This window comes from Bacillus rossius, chromosome 3, assembly GCF_032445375.1.
Source record: "Bacillus rossius redtenbacheri isolate Brsri chromosome 3, Brsri_v3, whole genome shotgun sequence".
In the NCBI taxonomy this organism is placed as follows: domain Eukaryota; kingdom Metazoa; phylum Arthropoda; class Insecta; order Phasmatodea; family Bacillidae; genus Bacillus; species Bacillus rossius.
In genome coordinates this window covers 51,226,208-51,244,843 of record NC_086332.1, presented here as the reverse complement: position 1 = coordinate 51,244,843, position 18,636 = coordinate 51,226,208, and the positions used below count along the sequence as shown (strand labels likewise).

At 37.5% G+C, this 18,636-nt stretch overlaps 1 protein-coding gene across 1 annotated transcript in view; it reads right to left on the bottom strand.

The window, feature by feature from the left end:
- LOC134530687 (galactose-3-O-sulfotransferase 4-like) overlaps positions 1-4,509 on the bottom strand; it is a 77,773-nt gene extending 73,264 nt beyond the window's left edge. The window contains exon 1 of the mRNA XM_063365751.1: positions 4,405-4,509. The gene's annotated coding sequence lies outside the window, so the exon portion shown is untranslated. The remainder of the gene's footprint in view (positions 1-4,404) is intronic.
- Positions 4,510-18,636: the final 14,127 nt, after the last annotated feature.

Here is an 18,636-nt window from a genome sequence, read left to right as displayed (position 1 = left end):
ACTTCATTAGACATTAAAAAAGCACAACTCTTTAAATTTACAACTTTTTGAAAAAATCACTTGCTTTTGTTTCTTACTTTGGAAACATATTTTCTTAGTTCTTGATTGAATTTTCGCAACATAAATTTTTCAGCCAACTGCGCATCATCGCCTTGTTCCTCTAAATAGTGAAGCAGTCCGACGATGTGTTGCAAAGCCGCTTCGTGAGTCATCTGCGCCTTCGCACTAGGCTCGCCTGTGGCGTTTTACTGTATACTGCACACAATACACTCATCAGTAGAGTTCAAATTTGCTCACTTGTAATAAAATACAGATTTACATATGTACTGTATTTTTTCGTAGCGTGCGCGGATAATCCGCACCACGGATCATCCGCCCGTGGATAATAGGGAGTGTACTGTATTTTAAAACGTATTTGTTATTATATCTATTAAAAATGTAATAACTATCTTATCTTTCGACCCTTGTTATTTCCACCCCTTGCAGTAATGGTTGGTTACATAAAAATTTATTTTAACAAAAGTTTTAGACAATATTTAGAAAGTTAAACAAAAATAAGAATGGATTCAATAGTGTGGATGGTAGGGAAGTTTTATTTATTTTCTTATTCCAACCCCAGGTTTTTTAAACCCCTTGCAATAACAGTGGGTATTATCAAAAAAAATGATGATTTTCTTTTGCCTTTTAAACCCTATTTATCCGCCCTTTACATTGGTAAGTTGTATGAGAAATAGCTTCAGACTAAAGTTTTAGATAATATTTGTAGGGTTTACAAACAATTAGAACTGATTTGATAGTGTGTCTACTAAAGGAGTTATGAATTTTTTTGTTATTCGACCCCTGTTTATTTCACCCCATGTAGTAATGGTAGGTCGTATTAAAATTATTTCAGATGAAAGTTGTAGATAATTTATGGTTTTGCAATATATTAGAACAAATTTAATCGTGTACCTACATGGTACGGATTTTATGTACATTTTTAATACCATTGTTTTTTTATCCCTGCAGTAATGGCTCATATTATCAATTTTAGTTTCAGACACATTTTAGATAAAAATTATAAGATTTATAAACAATTTGAACGGATTCGATGGTGTGCCTACGAAGGGATATATTAATTTATTTATCCTCCAACCTTGTTTTTTTCCACTCCTTGCAGAAATGGTTGATAATATAAAAAATTATTTCAGACGAAAATTGTAGATAATAATTTATAGTTCTACAATAAATTATAAATGATTTCATAGTGTCAGTGGAACGGAAATAATTAATGATTTTTAATTTTAACCCTGTGTTTTTCAATCGCTTGCAGCAATGGTTTATTCTTATCAAAAAATGTTTCAGGCAAAAGTTTTAGATATAAGTTATAAGATTTCCAAAAATTTTTAACGAATTCGATGGTGTGCATACGAAGGGAGATATGAATTTTTTTCCCCTCCAACCCTTGTTTTTTCCACCCCTTGCAGTTATGTTGGGTCGCATAATAAATGTATTTAGACAAAATTTTTGGCGTACTCCTACGAGTTATAAAACGTTCAAACGGACGTGATATTTGACATATTATAGGAGTTATAAGATTTTTCTGTTTTTAAAAAAACCTTCCCAATCTACCCCTTTGGTTGGATATTGTCATTAACGAACTCGACAGAGAATTTTCATTATTATATTTTATGTATAATACAAAGGCAATATAATTAATTTTCAGTAGCAAATTCACTATAATATTATGTCTAATAGTTGGTTTTACGTCTCATCGACAGTGACGTCATTGGAGACGAACACACACAACGACCAGAAGCGGATCTAAGGGGTAGTGGGAATTGAGGGGCTGAAGACCCTTCTCTACTTTTATCTGATCTTTCACTGAATGAAATGCTGTCACGTGGGGCGGGGGGAATAAAAACCGGAAGAGACACTAGTTATTGAACACAAGCTCCTCATTCACGAGTGTTTGGATTCATCGTGGAACACAGCCCAGCAGATATGCTGTGCCTACAGTAACGAACCAAACAAGCATTTGCTGCAAAATATTTTCGGTAAACCATATAAAAAAACATTACAGTAGCTGTTTCTACATTAGAGCTCAGGTCCTCCGAAATGTAAGTCTAATGTTTTACCACAGCGTCACCATGCTCAATTTATAAGTTTTAAATTTTATGGTTGGCAACATCCTGCGAGTTGACAACTTTCATAAACGTGGCTTGAGTTGCTGTTGCGTGTCTGCGTTGAGTTTTTGTGTTTGAGTCGTAAAAACGTAGCCCCAGACGTTGTTAAACAGGCAGTAGTGTTTTAGAGCTGCGGTACAATTTTACACGCGTGAAGTTCGCCAAGATAAACTTAAGTCATGGCGTGACTTTCGTTGTTCCAAGAGATGCGTTATAAATCTTTCTGGCACTATTTATGGATTCTAATCATTCCTCATTCAGCATTCAGATCGTCAATGATGGCTGAAGAAGGAAGAAAAAAGAATCAGTAGCAAGTATTTTCGTCAAAAAAAATATTGTCTTCCTGCAAAAAATAAATACAGGCATTGAAAACTATTAAATAATTACACTTAACTCCAAAATCCATTAGCGCACAGAGGCCTACGCAGGATATGAAAACATTTCATTTTGTGACAAAACAAGTCCCAAAATATTAGAGATTGTAAATGATACTTCTTTCTTTATTTCTATTTTAATTTTTTTTTAACATTTACAAACGATTTGAAGTCAGCTTTAGCAATATATACCACCTGTTATAAATTTAGAGTTAATTATAAACGTTAATAATTAAATTAAAAAAACTTTTCGAACCATGTTTTATTACAATTTTAAACAATATTTTTTTATTTTTTTTAAATGCATTTATACTCAGTATACAATGATTGACGGACTGCGAAGTGGTATAAGATTTCCTAAAATAAGCACTGCACAAATGGCATAACTCATGTCAAGTGGTTTGACAGATATTTCTGAACAAGATGTAAATTTTGATCCTGCGCTGCTAACGTGCGCCCGCTACTCCATATTCACTCTGCAGTCGGTTTTGGACCAGGCGCGAGATACGGTCATTTCACACGATCACAGTTTGCTTGAGATCACGTTAAAATTTTTATCGAATTCAATTCCTTCAAAGTAAAATTAGATCACTAAAACATTAAAACCGCGGCCGTTTTGTCTTTTAAGGTTTTCAACAATTGTACCGAATCATCAAATATTTTCGTTTCAATCGTGCTCTAACTTTTGTTGTATATTATTTAAAACCCATTAAAAATTTGTTTAAGTCCTCTAACGGCAACTGTGTGCGGCTTGTAAACGAGCTAATTACATTTTAGAAATAAGTTAAGCCTCATTTGGTAAAATAAAATAAATGGCAAACCAAAAAATATGCAAGTATTAAGGCATAGAATACATTTTCAGTATCAAGAAGCAGTTTTGAAGCAGTATTATGTAAAAGAAAAGAAACAAAACTCATGAAAATGGAACTAAATTTCTATTAATTAAATGATTAGATATTTCAAATAGAGTCATGACTAACAAAAGTGTGAAAAGCCTTTCAATTATCATTTAATAAATTTTACAGAATAAAAATTAAGAGCATTTGCATGTGTCCTTGAATTGAAGTCACTGGATTGTATTTTGATCGTAAGTACAAGCATTCAGAGTGATATTCAAAGAGCAGTCGCTGTTGTTTTCCTATTGCTTGTTTGTGTAGTGTTTACGTATGTCAGTTCCATTAAAGATTTATGATTTAGGTGTATTGCAGACTTACGTATCTCTTTATATGATGCAATAGCTTGAAACTCTAATACTAGTACGCAGCACGCATTCGATGCGAGTACCAGAGTGGCCCTGGACACTGGCTTAGTCCCAAGCCCATGTTCATCTCAAGCACTCGAGTATACGCATTACAGCTTATCCGGGTACTGAGGCCACTTTGCGATACACGTCCCTGCCTCAGCTGCACAGCCTAGCGTACTCCTACTCCAACTGACAATAATAGTATTTACATGTATTAAAAGTCTTCCTTTTTGAAAGTGAAAGCTGCAAGTCTCGATTACATTAGGCGAATGAACAAGCAATGGCCAAAAAAAAAAAGAGTTCGTGCTCGCGTCAAAACATTGCGTCTAGCTCGGCTAATTGTATTTCAATTAGTTTTTGTATTTATTCTTGACTCGTGTGTTTTTAACGCTGGTTTCACCATAATTAAACTGTAAAATAACTTTTTACTGTTTTTAAACAATTTCTTTAGGCGGCTTTTTTTTTGGAACTTCAGCGACCAATAGCAACTCAGCAATGCCCAGCGAAGAAGCTGGAGACGTAGAAATTAAAGGTGGTAAGTTGGGCCTCGACGACGTAGCTAGCAAAAAGCCCTCGGACGCGACTCGGGCGGCAGCAAGGACGCAAGAGTGCAGCGACTCACCTGAGCCCGGTGACCGGAAGCTGCTCAGGCGCCATCGTGAACCGCGCGCCGCGGGTCAGCGCCTGCCTCTCCGCGGCGCTGCATGTTCCTGCCGCCGCCGCGTGTCTGCGGCGCGACGCTGACGTCTGCGAGGGGTCCGCTTCCGTGACCCTCTCCCTCCCTCCTTCCGCCCTTCCCCCCCTCCCCCCTTCACCCTCCAGCGACCGTGGTCTCGTGACCCCCTAACCGTCCCCCCTACCGCGGCCCAGGCCGCACCAACTTTCCGTTTCCCCCGGCATCAGGGGGCATCGTGGCGCTTCTTGCGTCTCACACCAACTTGGTTACACTTCATTTTCTAGTCATTACTGTTGATTAAGTTATCCCTGTCAATATCTTCCGATAGCTGTGTTGCATTTCTGGTAAAAGGGCTCAAAATTTCTCACCAGTTATTTAAAAGACGTTATTTTTAAGCTGTAAAAGATCATGAAAAATATCATTACTAACTGATTTTTAAGAAGTTCTTAATTCGTCTGTATATATGTGTTTTTAACGTATGTTCGGAATAACGTCTTTGTTTATGAACCGATTTTAAAGATTCTTTTTGCGTTGGGTTCAACATAACTCCAAGGTGGTCCCATTTTATTTTCGTTGTTATTGTTCCTTGTACTTCGAAGATACACCAAGGAACTCCTCAAAATCAAATATGAAATGTATAGCTATTGGGGTATTGTTAGGTGTATGACAATCTCAAAACAAGTTAGGAACCTAACTATGGTCTAGTACATGCTGGACTGTACTGGACTGGACTACGAAGGACTACAAACAGCACGAATGTGTAGACTGAGTTAGTATGAATATTATGTAAATAATATAGATTCCTTACAACAGAACTAATAAGTATTAATACGGTGAACTGATCTATTGTGTGTAAGTTTTACAATTTTTAATATATGTTATAATTAAATAAGGATAATTTTTAGTATATAATGTCAGTTATAGGACGAAGTTAGACTTCGCAGTCTTATTATTTCTGACAGTACTTTTTCATCATGTGGCCTACTCAATAATTAACTTTATTCTAAATCAGACGATGCTATTTCTTCCAAGGTTTTGACACGACTGAGAGCTACATACACCTGGCCTTTTGTTTTATGGGTCTACAAAAGCTTTATTAAGTGTAGTGCCCTAACTTGTGCACAGTGACTACCCAGCTTAGAATCAAAGGTAACATTCTGTGCATGACGTCTCCGTATCCTTTAGTCGCCTGAAATGTTGCAACAACCAGAGTCATCTTCATCTTTCATTCTGCTTCCATTCGTAACATCATCAAATTTCATTTATACACATTCAGGTAATTCGCCTTCTTTGATTTGTTCTCTCCGAAGAGCAGGACACTTTAATTTCTTGACAATCCCCATTGTTCCATTTACAAACCGGTCTGAGAACGATATATATCGCCTTGGCATGACCCGGAATTCTTCAGCTAACTTCAGCGTTGATAATAAACCTCCAAAGTTATTTACATATTTTGGAACTACAATGATTGGTGGCATCTTTCCATAATTGGCTAGTTCATGAGACTCATGTACAACGTTTATTTTGTAAACTCTTTTGCATTTTCTTCTGCCATGGTATCATTGTAAGAATCCACTTGTTTCGCAGTGGGAGAGATTCGAACTGCAATTCCGTCAGAAAACTCCTCTGTTAAAGATATACTGCGATGTTCACATAGAAATGGCATCTGATTGATAGTTAATTCACCATCTCGAAAATTAATTAACAGTTTCGTGAAATAACACTATTTTCGTTGGCGCATATTTGTCAGGTCACAAAATGAAAACTGATGCCACAAATTCATTTCTGTTGCAAACCATCATGGTTGCAAAAACACCAGTGACCTTTGACAGGAGGCAGTTGCATAATGTCACAAAAGAGTAAGTTGTTAACTCCGCCAAATAATTTCTAGTTTTTAAATTCCTGTACACGTAAATGGATAATTATCCAATTCTAGTAGGAGACCACTGAAATTTATATGGTGCCACTTGTGTCTTTCTTGTTGAGCCTTCTGTCTAGTCAAACGTTTAAATGTCAAGTTGTCTTTTTCGACACGAAGTAAATATACGGAATGCAGAGTCTTGCCAAATTTATGTTGGGCAGCAACTCCAGTTAAGGATGTAACTTCCAGAATTTTGGTTTGACTAATACATGTGGCTAATTCATAAGGTACAGTAGCAACTCCCATCTTATTTCAATAAGCTTTAGGTGGAACTCTACGTTTTTAATAGTTTTTGAGCATCAAGAACACGTCACTATCCTATAAACCGAAATTAATTCTGGAGGCAAATTAACACATTGATGCTGATTAAGTAATTTTCTGCGTGCGACATGGTAAATCTGCAAAAACGTTAATGGCTGTTTGAAATAGTTAAACTCCTAATTTCTTTCTTGAATGGTGTGCTGCTTGTTTTCTGAAGTTTCATCAAGCAACCTCTGTGAGGAATAATTACGTAATTCGCTTAATCGCTGTGATCGCTATTCATCAGATTCATTGGCTAGCCACTCATGAATCAAATTTACACTATGGTCACGTTCTTCCTCTGATTAATTATAAAATCGCTCGCGAATTTGACTAAGCCGATGAGCAGATTCTTCCTCTGTTTCGCTGGCCATTCGCCTACGAATTAAAATAAGTCGATGAGCACGGCGTTCAACATCTGCATTTGTTAAGTTATGACCTCTCACGGTAAAGCGATGGTCTCGATCTTCTTGACTTTCATTTCTTAATATATTTAACGCATAAACTTTCATACCCGACAATCTATTACCCGCCCCTGTGTACTTTTATTCTTATATATTTTAATATTCAGGTTCTATTATTTTCTATGCGTTTCCGTCTTTCAACTTCAGTTTCCACTAGCCGTTATTTCCTCATTCGATAAGCGTCTTTACGAGGTCGGCACTTCACTAAATATTGAAAAAATAAACAACTTTAAAAAATACTGACTTCAAATTACACAAAAGTAACATATGTACACTAAAAGGAAAACAAAATTAAATTTTTACACAAATTAATATTTAATTGTTTTTTTATTTATTGTAATTAGGAAATTATTTTTAATTGTGTAATTATTAAATGTTTTATAATTTTTAATTCGTTGCCTGGTATAACATAAAAATTATATACATTATTTGTATAATATTATATATAATACATTAATTAGCGCAAACAAACACAAACCAACATAAATAAAGACTGAAAGCAATGACTGCACAGCTAATTGCAGGCTATTGTTTGGAAACCATAGCCACCACTGCGCCCCCACTCCTAGTGACAGTTGTTTCTCAAATATCATTAAAACTGATTTCAAACAGTCGTTGAAATTTAGTGACTATCATTAACATTTATCGTGTTCTTTTGAATTGAAACTTCTTTGGGCGAGATGAGATTAAGATTTCAATGCTGATATTTAACACAACATTTTCGAGAAACATTTTTGTAAAACGTTTGTAACGCAAACAGGATAGTGAATAGTTATTTGTCGAAAGGGATATGAATATAGCATTGGTATACATAATTAGTTGAAGTTTGAAATGCCAAGGAAGTTTCACTTCTATCGCGTGTACAGACTAGCGCGTGATCTGTTATTTTACTTGGCACCGACTTCAAAATTATAAAGCAATTAATAATTACATAATAAAAAATAATTTCCTAATAACAAGAAATAAAAAAATTAAATATTAATTTGGTTTATAAAACATTTATTGTTTGCTTTTGAGGGAACTTATGTTATTTTGTATATTTTGAAGTCGGGGTATTTTTTAAAAAAAGATGTTTATTTTGAACATTTTCGTAGCATTTTACAGTTCGTAAACATCTGTTAAAAAATTGAGGAAGTCTTTTAGCACTCGCCAGAGATGTGTTACAACTAACCTCGGTAACGAGCAAATTAATGTGTTTTTATGTTGCACATATACTTATAGTTACCAGATTCTGACACGAAATTTAATGTAGAATTCTTTAAAATAATGCCGAGTGAGATAAATTTACACGCAAATTGTATTTTAAACTACATTTCTCGATGAAAATTACACGTAGGTTCCCCACCCGTCACTAGATTTCTATGCCAGAGCAGCTACGTCGACTATCGCATCAATCCATTTGAGAACATAAATTTTAAACACTAAAATGAAACAGCTCCAATAAAAGTGAAAAAGACTTGAAAAATACTAAATCCTGGCTTTTGACCTAATTTTTCGACTAGGAATTTTATTAAAATACTGTCCATCTTGTTAAAATGCAGTGAACAGTTAATACTATAACGTTTCCTTTGGTTTTGTGAACCACAGATGGCAGAACCGTGGTTACACATTTCCGTTCCCATGCAACTTACGTTCCATTCACGTAATTACTTCACCTAATTCCGTATACCGAGAGCTAAGATATTAAACATCAAAAATTACTTCACCTAATTCTGTATACCGAGAGCTAAGATATTAAACATCAAAAATTACTTCACCTAATTCTGTATACCGAGAGCTAAGATATTAAACATCAAAAATTGACTAAAAATAAAATGCACGAGCCCTATCGTAATGAATTTACTGGAAAAATCCCTAAAATAATATAAATAACTAGAACATTCAATTACTAACATTAGATCTAACTAACGTGAGATCGAGCATTAAGCTTGAAAACAAATATATATATATATATATATATATTTTTTTTTTTAATTGGTGTCTTGTTTTCCGGGCTTGAGCTGCGTCTGAGTCAGTATGTGTTGCACAGGTTAGTGAAACACGCGTTGGAGATGCCTGCTGAACGTTACGGCGTAAAGTCAGTTAGAGCAACTACTACACCATGGCTCCAGCCCGTAAGACAAGACTTCATCATCAACTATGGCCGCGAAAGCCTGCAATCGATTCTCACCATTATTTTCCCTTTGGCACTAGCGGGGAGGTCGTGAGAGTCATAAACACACATTATAAATCGGGTTTGTCGGGGAAGACATACGGGAAGGAACGATCCCAAAAATTTTCCTGTGCAGTGATATCGGGAAGCCAACGGAAAAAAAAAAATCAGAATGGCCGGACCGTAGTTAGAATATGCTTTTGCGTGCCATTCAAACGTCCTCGCGCTTTTGGTGCCAGGCGGCCTTAAGGGGCCCGCCTACCCGGCCACAGAGGTTTAGAAGAAACCACGCGATTTGAAATTTGCTCAAGATATCCGAGTGATATCTGATTACAAAAAGCATTTAAGAACATCTCGAGGGCGGATGGGTACTTCTGTTTCCGTATTCATTTTTAAACTGTGTTTTTAGGAAGGTGAAAATGGTTCAAACGCGTGGTTTCAGTTATTTTTAGATATGAAACGCACGGTACAGATTCTTGAAAGCAACCAAGGGCCTTGCATTACATCTTTATCTTAGTTTCTCCGCCATATAATGTTTCTCATTGTTTCCCCATTCACGACGAGAAGACTGCGCGCCGGTTCAGAGCATTGCGATTATAGGCGATACCGCGCTAGACGCACCAGCGAGCATCCCGCCACACTATCAACACGGGTATACCCCTGACCAGGCGGGCCGCTATAAAGGAAAGGACCCGGGACTCTCCCCTCAGAAGTTGATGAGCGGTTGAACCAACCGCGCAGCGGGACGCCAAGAGCCTGCCAAATAGTTCGAGAGGACAAGGGCATGACTGTGCCACATTCTCGCGTGGTGTGTTTGTGTGATGCGCTCCCAAGGCCTCGCCTGCGATAGTTGGCCTCAATTAAGCGATGACCCCTCGTTCGGGCGTTGACCTTCCGCATTTGCATTTTGCACGCTCTGCCGAGACAGAAATAATCCGTCATCACCTACTGTATTCAGTTAACTGAACGACCTGTCGACCGTTAGTTTATCAAAGGCGGGACACACCTAGCATGTAACAAATATTGTGACAGGAGTGGACCGTGGCATACAGACCAAGGAACCAGAATAACATTTGCATAAAGAGTAGTTGTTGGAAAACATGAAAACCCGAAATAACAATGGACGCCTAGGTTTTGAACCTGAATCCTGTACGACGATTACTACTACGCCACCTCGTTCTGCCTAGATATAAGTAGTACCAATTTAGTAAAGGCAGCTTACATATTTCAATTGGTCACATTTGAGGTATCGTAATCACACGTATTTACTCGGAAAAATAACAATAAAACTCTATAAATTGCTTGTAGTGACGATTTATTTAACTAAAGCAGTGTAACGAAATGATTGCGTTTCATTAAACTGAACAAGGCAGTGGATGGATGGTAACGAGAGGGTGATTTTTTTATTTTAAAGAAGTTCATGCTATCATCAATAGTCAGTACTAGCACGACCATCAATGTCTCATTCAGAATTAATGTTTTAAGCTTCAACTAAATTATTAACTCCAAATTTTTCTTTGGAAATTCAATGTAACAGTGGGCGGTTGCGTTTAATTAACTATGTGTGATTTAATATTAATAACGCAAACTTTATCTGGTTATAATCTGTGTGTTAAACGCAGATATGCTCATTACTAAAGCAATGAAATAAGTTGGAGGTGTTTTGATGATGACGAAATATAGTAAAAATTTGGTTTTTGGATGGATGAGCTGTGAGTTTCTCTTTCTACGTCCCGAATTTTAAGAGAAGGTGTTATCCTTGGTTACGGAAAATTATATACGCGATGTTGCATTTCGATGTAGTACTACAGTGAAAAAAATCATGCCAACTACAAGGTTTAGCTTAACATAAAGCGACGGTAAATTTAGGTAGGTATGGTAACTATCTACAAAGTTTGGATATCACGAGTCTGGAAGCAGCAGATTTAACTTGCCAAATAAAGCCCAGCCACCTTCCGGTCACTTTCGATCCAACTACAACATACTGTTGGATACATCCACTGATATTGCAAGAAGTACTAGCGCTCCTGCGTGATGTTCGGAATCTTCCGGGCAACGAAATCAAATCAAAACACCAAGTGGCTGTCTGACCTCCTGCCCGACTGACTAGTAAGGAGACAGGACGCCAGCGTGCAGGACGGAGGGAATGTATTCTGCCATCCTTGAGACATGGTTCGGATGCAAAATGCATGCTCAAGCCGCGAACATTAATGAGTTCGGGCACGTTCCTTTTTTACTCTTTTTTTTTCGACCGCGCCAACTCGGGCCTTAGTGGCGGTGTGTTGATGAAGTCGGCCGCGGCCGTCCAACACGACTCCGTCCACGGTTCACCCGAGACTAGGATCGATAACACGTAACTTCACAGAACAACGCTATATGGGAGGTATTCGGTGGGTCGTGGCCTATTTTAATGGATCATCCTAGCATTTGCATTGAGCGATTTCGGGAAGCCATAATAGACAGAAACCAGGATCGTCGAACCGGGTTTCTAAACGAGTCCTCTGAACTGCGAGACCAGTGTTTTAACACTACAACAACTCACTTCATGATTTATTTTCATAATAATAATCATCATCATTATCATCATCATCACCGGAGCCACTGTGTTTGAGTGTTGTCGGAAGTCTCGCCTCCCACCAAGGTGAACCGGGTTCGATTCGCGATGAGGTCAAACCCGAAGTATTTGCAAGAGGCAAACTTTGCGGACGTCTTCATTAAAACGGGGCTGTCCCGTTTACCTTATTCATTCTATCAAACAGTGATTCATTCTCATCTCATCACCCGTCAATCGTCTCTAATGATCCCGACGTCGACGAGTAGTTTCGTTCGTCAGTTTAGTCATTCCATAATTGTGGGTCAGCAGTGGACTCCGATGAGTAGCGTGCTCTCTGGTAACACCGCCGCTATCGTCTGATCGCTTCTCCAGCTTTCGGCCTCATTCCGTATTAAGCTGGGTACACGATAAAAAAAACATAGTGCATTGCAGACTATGCACGCGACTGTGCACACAACCTGTGCGAAATATGTTCACAATTGAAATCTTACTTAAAAAATCAGACAATGTAATTCCGAAGAATCCGAAATCTGTTAGTGGCGTACGTAAATATTGACTTGCAGTTTGTCAACACTGTTTTCAACATAAAAATTTATTTGTGTTATGTAAAATTTTAAGATAATAATTATAACCACGAAACTTGTTTTAGTTATTTATTTATATTTATTGCTATTTCCATTTTCTAAATATTTGCAATAAATTATTTTTAAAGCAGGAATTACCTGAACATTGCAATATTTCGACAGTTTCTTACCACAATATGATTGATAAAGATAAACAGTTCCCAAGAACCGCTAAAATGGCAACCAACTCTTCTCTCACTGGCTGTGGTACCATGCGTCCGTAAGAGAAAAAAAAAAAGTTGATTTCCCTCCTATGCGCAGGACCTCTCACCCATGCACACGATCGTCCTATGCGGTGCTGTGAATCACTAGTATAGAAAACATGTCGATCAAATCTTGTACACTCGGCCAACTGTTACTGTTGCCGTTTTTTTTTTAACTTGTGAACCCAGCCTTACAGTGACCACTTGCGGACCGGTGGCTGCTGCTACACCAGTGCAACGATACAGTATCGTGCAATCTGTGCAAACATTCAATGAAAACATTGAGTGCTGCAAGAAGTTCTACGAATTTGCGGCGACACTTACAGACACTTGCTGTAATTACATATAGGTAACTTAAATGTTGAGCAACTGGGCTTAAAACAAAATACGTAGGTAGTGATAAAATCATGTTAGGTATTTACACTGAAAGAACCATAACTTCCTTTATTAATGCATCAAGTTACACAGCTGAACTGAGTTTTACTGCTTGTCATTGGAATATGTTTGCATCCAAGATTCAGGGTGGTTATTTTTGGAAGACAAGGAATAAATCACAGCAGAGTCTTGGATAAGATATGAAATGCAGGCTGTAGAAAATTCTAAAGTGGCCTCGACAGCGAGATCATTAGAGACGAGACAGTCAGCTGTACAGACTGGGGATATTGTGGAAGGCTCCGACCAGGGCCTGTGGTAAGGAACCATTCAAACATGTGTTTGGAGTGATTTCGTAAACCACGAAGAAATCAGGATGGGTGACCGAGACTCGAACCCGAAGTCCTGTGGAATTCGAGTAGAGGTATTTATCACTGCGCCATCTCTCTCCATATCAGGCCATCCAGTTCACTGTAATAGGCTACATGAAGTCCATTGTTTATTTATTGTATATTATATAATTTGTCACCGGGATTCTAATTGCCTATAACATATATTCACCAATTTTTAATCAAATGTCCGAATTATTTATAAATAATGAAAACACCAATTGAAACATTTTGAACACAGAAAATATTCGATTACACTATTTAATGTTCGAGAACACTGCCCGAGCATGTGTTTTTTTACCCTTGGGACTTATATAATACGTCAAAAAAACGTATAAAAGCGTACGTGCTTAATGAATGTTTACGCATGCCTAAACACTGATACACATTCGTGTCTCTCAGCATACCAACTGATATGGGTAGGGGCATGGGGCATGCATATTTCGCGTAAAAATTCTGAGGCTAGCTGAAAGTTAAAACACTGTAGGATCGTCTATGTTTCGTGATAGGGTGAGTTTCTTTCAGTTACATCGCAATTGTTACAACCCCAATCTAAGTAATTCAGTGCGAAAGCAAACGCTTACTGAGTGGCTCGGTCAAATAAGGCAACGACTTCTCTTGCAAACGGCCGCCAATCACAAGCAAGAAACCGCTGCTGCGGGTAAGCTTTGTTGAAGTCTAACAGGCGTTCAGATAATTTAGCGAATAATTCCTGCCCCTAGACATGGGCATAAGTATCCATACAATGACAAGAAAACATAAAAAAATATTATTTGTGGTAACGTACTTCTTACAAAAACGTTAACTTACGAAATTTATACACGGGCACATTCATTTCACATATTCTACGCAAATAAAACATAATATATTATGTTTCACAGTGTTATGAGCTTGAAATAAGTATTCGTACCCTAACGTTATTCCATAAAAAAAGCAATGCTGAAATGCAGTTGGTTCGTTTGCCTCCTTTGTAAATTCTATCAGCTTTTTGTTCATACTGTGTACAGGATTTCCAGTTATATCCGCTCCAATATTATGCCATTCCATCAAAAGCAATTCCAATAGTGAGAGGTGATGTTTTCATAATATTATTTAAATTTCTTTCCAGATCGGGAGACAATGATAGGGTTTTCAGGATGTGGGGCGTGTTATAAAGCACCTGAACTCGGAGAATATCTATGTATGCTTGAGATCACTGTCATACTAGAAGTAGTAATCATTTCCCAACCAAGGTTTTCAACCCTCTAATTTAAATTGCCTTCTAGAATCTTAAAATAATCAAATCTTTCCATACTTCCCACAATGAAACCAAAACTCCTCCACTCAAGATGCAGCCATGCCATAACACTATGTCCCCCAAGATTATGAATTTCTTATGTGGTACTAGGCCTCATACAACCCTAAAAGTGGCCATTTGTATGAAATGCACATGTTGAATTTACTCTTTTTGATCATTAGCATTAAGTTCATGTTAATGTACGCAAAATACACAACAAGTTTTGAAGTGAAACTTCTTTGGGCGCGATGAGACTAAAATTTCTAGACCTAATTTTAATGCAACGTTTTCGTAAAACATTGCTGTGTAATTTTTTGGACACGAAAAGGACAGAGAATTGGTATTTGTCCAAAGCGATATAAAGAGACCACTTTGCTAATTACGTTGCTGGACTCGTTTTCGTTCTCCTCTTTGTGCATAGATATGTCCCCGGCACAACAAAATATAGAACCGAGAGAGAAATATAAACGAATAAAATATCACAGAGATTGTGCGCGCATGCGCTTGTGTCATAAAATAGATATAGGTATCCTATACCGTCAGTCAGCTGTGAATGCCTATTTTCTGCCAGCGCGCTCGCGTTCCTCCTTGTTCAACCAGCAGCGAAGAGAGCTTTGTTGAAACAGTCCCCGCATTTCCCGCATAGATAACGCTACCGGTTATGAATTTCATTATTCGTTCAGAGATTTGGTGTGTTCCAAATTACGGAATTGTTTGAAGAAACAGTTACATGCACAGTTAATCTTTATGGTTTGAGTATTTCAACAGTGAGTAATATTTATTGTAAATTAATCATTATTGATAGATCAATAATTATTGATATCGTGAGCAGTTATTTAGATGTGAGTCATAATTCGTTAATGCATTTTTATTTATTTTAATTTTAATATAATTTGTAATAAATACAAAAAAGGTAGGTAAGAATTTTTAAATATTGGAAAAAGAATTGAAAGCAAAAAAAAAACCCGCTCTGTGTTATTTTGTTTATAATCATTATGTAAAATAGCATTTCAATATTGATAGTTTTTACCAATAATTAACAGTTTAATGATTTGGTTAAGTAAGTGACATTAAAAATACTATAGATTTTTTTAACGCTTGGTTATGTTAGCTTGAACGGTTGCTTACGCACGTTTCATGTTTTAGTAACCATAAAACTAAAATAAAATATTAGTGTAAATATCAACGAAATAAATTAATTTTTTTTTTTTTTTACAGATTTTTGAGTATAATGTTTTCATTTTGATTCTTTAAATTCTTAACTTAATTCCTATCAATAGTATAAGGTTTTTTTTTAGAAAATTGCTTTTTTATCTCTCTTTATCTACCGTTTCACCACTTGCTTACGAGTCGAGGTTTGAATTGCCAAAGAAGTTTCACTTCTGTCACGTGTAATGAGTTTCACGCGATCTTTTTTATTTTTTATTTACTAACGTTTTAAGATCTTTGACTATTTTAACTACAACCTGGAAAGTCTAACAACGGACTTTGCAATTTCAGAATACGATTTCCCTTCACGGTGTGGGGAAACAAATATCTGTTTTTCTTCTGCTGCAGTTTCTTTTCATTTGCAACCCATCTAACTTTACCTTGAACGTGTTATCACCTTCATCACGTTCAACACTCGGAAAGGACATGGGTGTGATGGACAGATAAGAGTACCCATTTTGTCAGTTGTTTTTACAAACGGCCACACGTACAAATTTGAATGCCACGATGTCCATATTTAATTTTTAGTTAAAAAAAAAAAAAAAAAAAAATCGTGCTCAAATTGTCGGTCTGTAGCATCAATGTTTACAATCTAACACACTCGTATATTGGCACAACTTTTTTGTCGGGTTTACAGGCGCTTCACTGGAAATTACGTGTTGCACGAACACGCATGTCCGTGCGAGTATGAAGACCCCAGGGCCGGCGCGTCCATACAGGCGAACTAGGCAACCGCCTAGGGCGCCAAGTAGCTGGGGGCGGCGCAGCACGACACACAACAGCTGATATGATATGTTTAACGATTATTGAAACTAGATGAAAATGGTTTTTTGTAACAGTTTGGAATGTTTATATTGATATAAGTAATTATTTAAAGTCCACGGTGACCTGTTTGTGATTTTTAATAAATAAAAAAGTAAAAAAAAAACACAAGCCTGCTTACATTTGATTGTTGACAAAATCTTAGGCTTACGTGATGTATTTTGAGGCAAGGAAAATTATTTTTGGAGTGTCCGGCCCGGGGGGGGGGGGAATTAATGTTTTGCCTAGGGCGCCAAGTTACCTTGCACCGGCCCTGGAAGCCCCTGCACCACACCACGCGGGGCGGCAATCCTCGCGGCGGTGAAATGGTGGGAGCGAGCGAGTGGCGCGTGTCCCAGCGGAGAAAAGCACCGCCGGCTCGAATGCTGGGAACTTTGCGCGCTCCCCCCCCCCCCCCCCCCCCCCCTAGTTAGGGAACAGAGAGCGCTCTCGGGCGCTGGTTGCGCGACTGACAACGAGGACACCTCCGCAGGTTTCACTGGATGAAGCCTGGCTGCCAGACTCGCCAACTGCTGTGTTTGGGTAACCATCAGCTGTTTAGGAATTTTTTTATTTTTTTTACTTCGCATCCCGATCGGCTCTGTCGTTAGCAGAGTATTTCGCTTAGGCGGACCACAGATGCCCTTGAACATGTGTGCGTCTGCTCACGTCTAAATTGTTTTCTGTTGCATTCATCGCGAAAAAAAAATATTTGGGTGCCTATTAGACTGCAACAAAGTATACACGAACCATCGGTTTCTTTCCGGTAATTGGCGGCCATCTGCGAGATAAGTCTTTGCCTTATTTGACCGAGCCACTCAGGACGCGTTTGCTTCCGCACTGAATAATTGTGACTGGTGTTGAAACAAAACGACAAATATCTCACCCAATCACGAAACACAGACGATGCTACAGTGTTTTAACTTTCCGCTAGTCTCGGAATCTTTTCACGAAATATGCATGCCGCTATGTTTTAGTAAAAAGTATGAAGGATGGTGCAAGATTATAATCTGTATTTGTTTTAACCACTAGTTAAAACACTAACAGGCTTGTTAATATAATAAGGATGGGTAGGAGGGAGAGTAAGAGGTAAGGTGATATATTATGAGAGCATTTTATATCAATTTTCAATATTTTCCTGAAATTTAAATGGAAATAATAACGCTTGCAAAATCCCTTTAAGAACAACCCAACAACATTGCAAATGCTAGACTATAACTCAACAGATGTCTGATAAGCGCCTCCTTATCGTCCAGTTAATGTATCGCTGGTAGTTTTCGTTACCAATTATACGTAAATAATATCTGACCTTTTTGCCAAATATGTTTATACTACGTTAAATTCGTAGTAAAATTTAGAACATTGCAACGATTTGATGTTAATTGACTGTTTTCTGAATTCGTTCGGAACCAAGTTTATGGCTAATATTGAATACCGCGGGTGAAAATAGTGATAACCCTAAATAATTGTATTCCCTATTAAAATATTAATAGTGAGATTTATACATTGTATATGGTTATGTCCACGTAAAAAATGGCAAATTACAAAGAACAAACTTCATGAAAAAATGTTTGCTCTCACTGATTCCACAAACATTAACTTTATTGCGGCCAAGATTTACAAGAATGTTGGTTATCGCTAATTACACCCGGGTTCTTCAGTTATCTTGGCTTTAATTTAACGTCTAACTAAGCTCAAATGAAATCATTAAAACTAGTGAACATTTTTAAATATAGAATTTAAACAGATTTTGGCCTAAAAGTAACGGTTTTAAGTTTATTTGTTGGCTAACCAGGCCACAAAAAAGAAAAACAACGATCTTTGATACTGTGAACTATCTCAGGACCAGCTTGAGAAAACATACGCTCGACGCTCGCTGGTGCTTCTAGAGCGATATCGCCTCTAAGCGCAGGA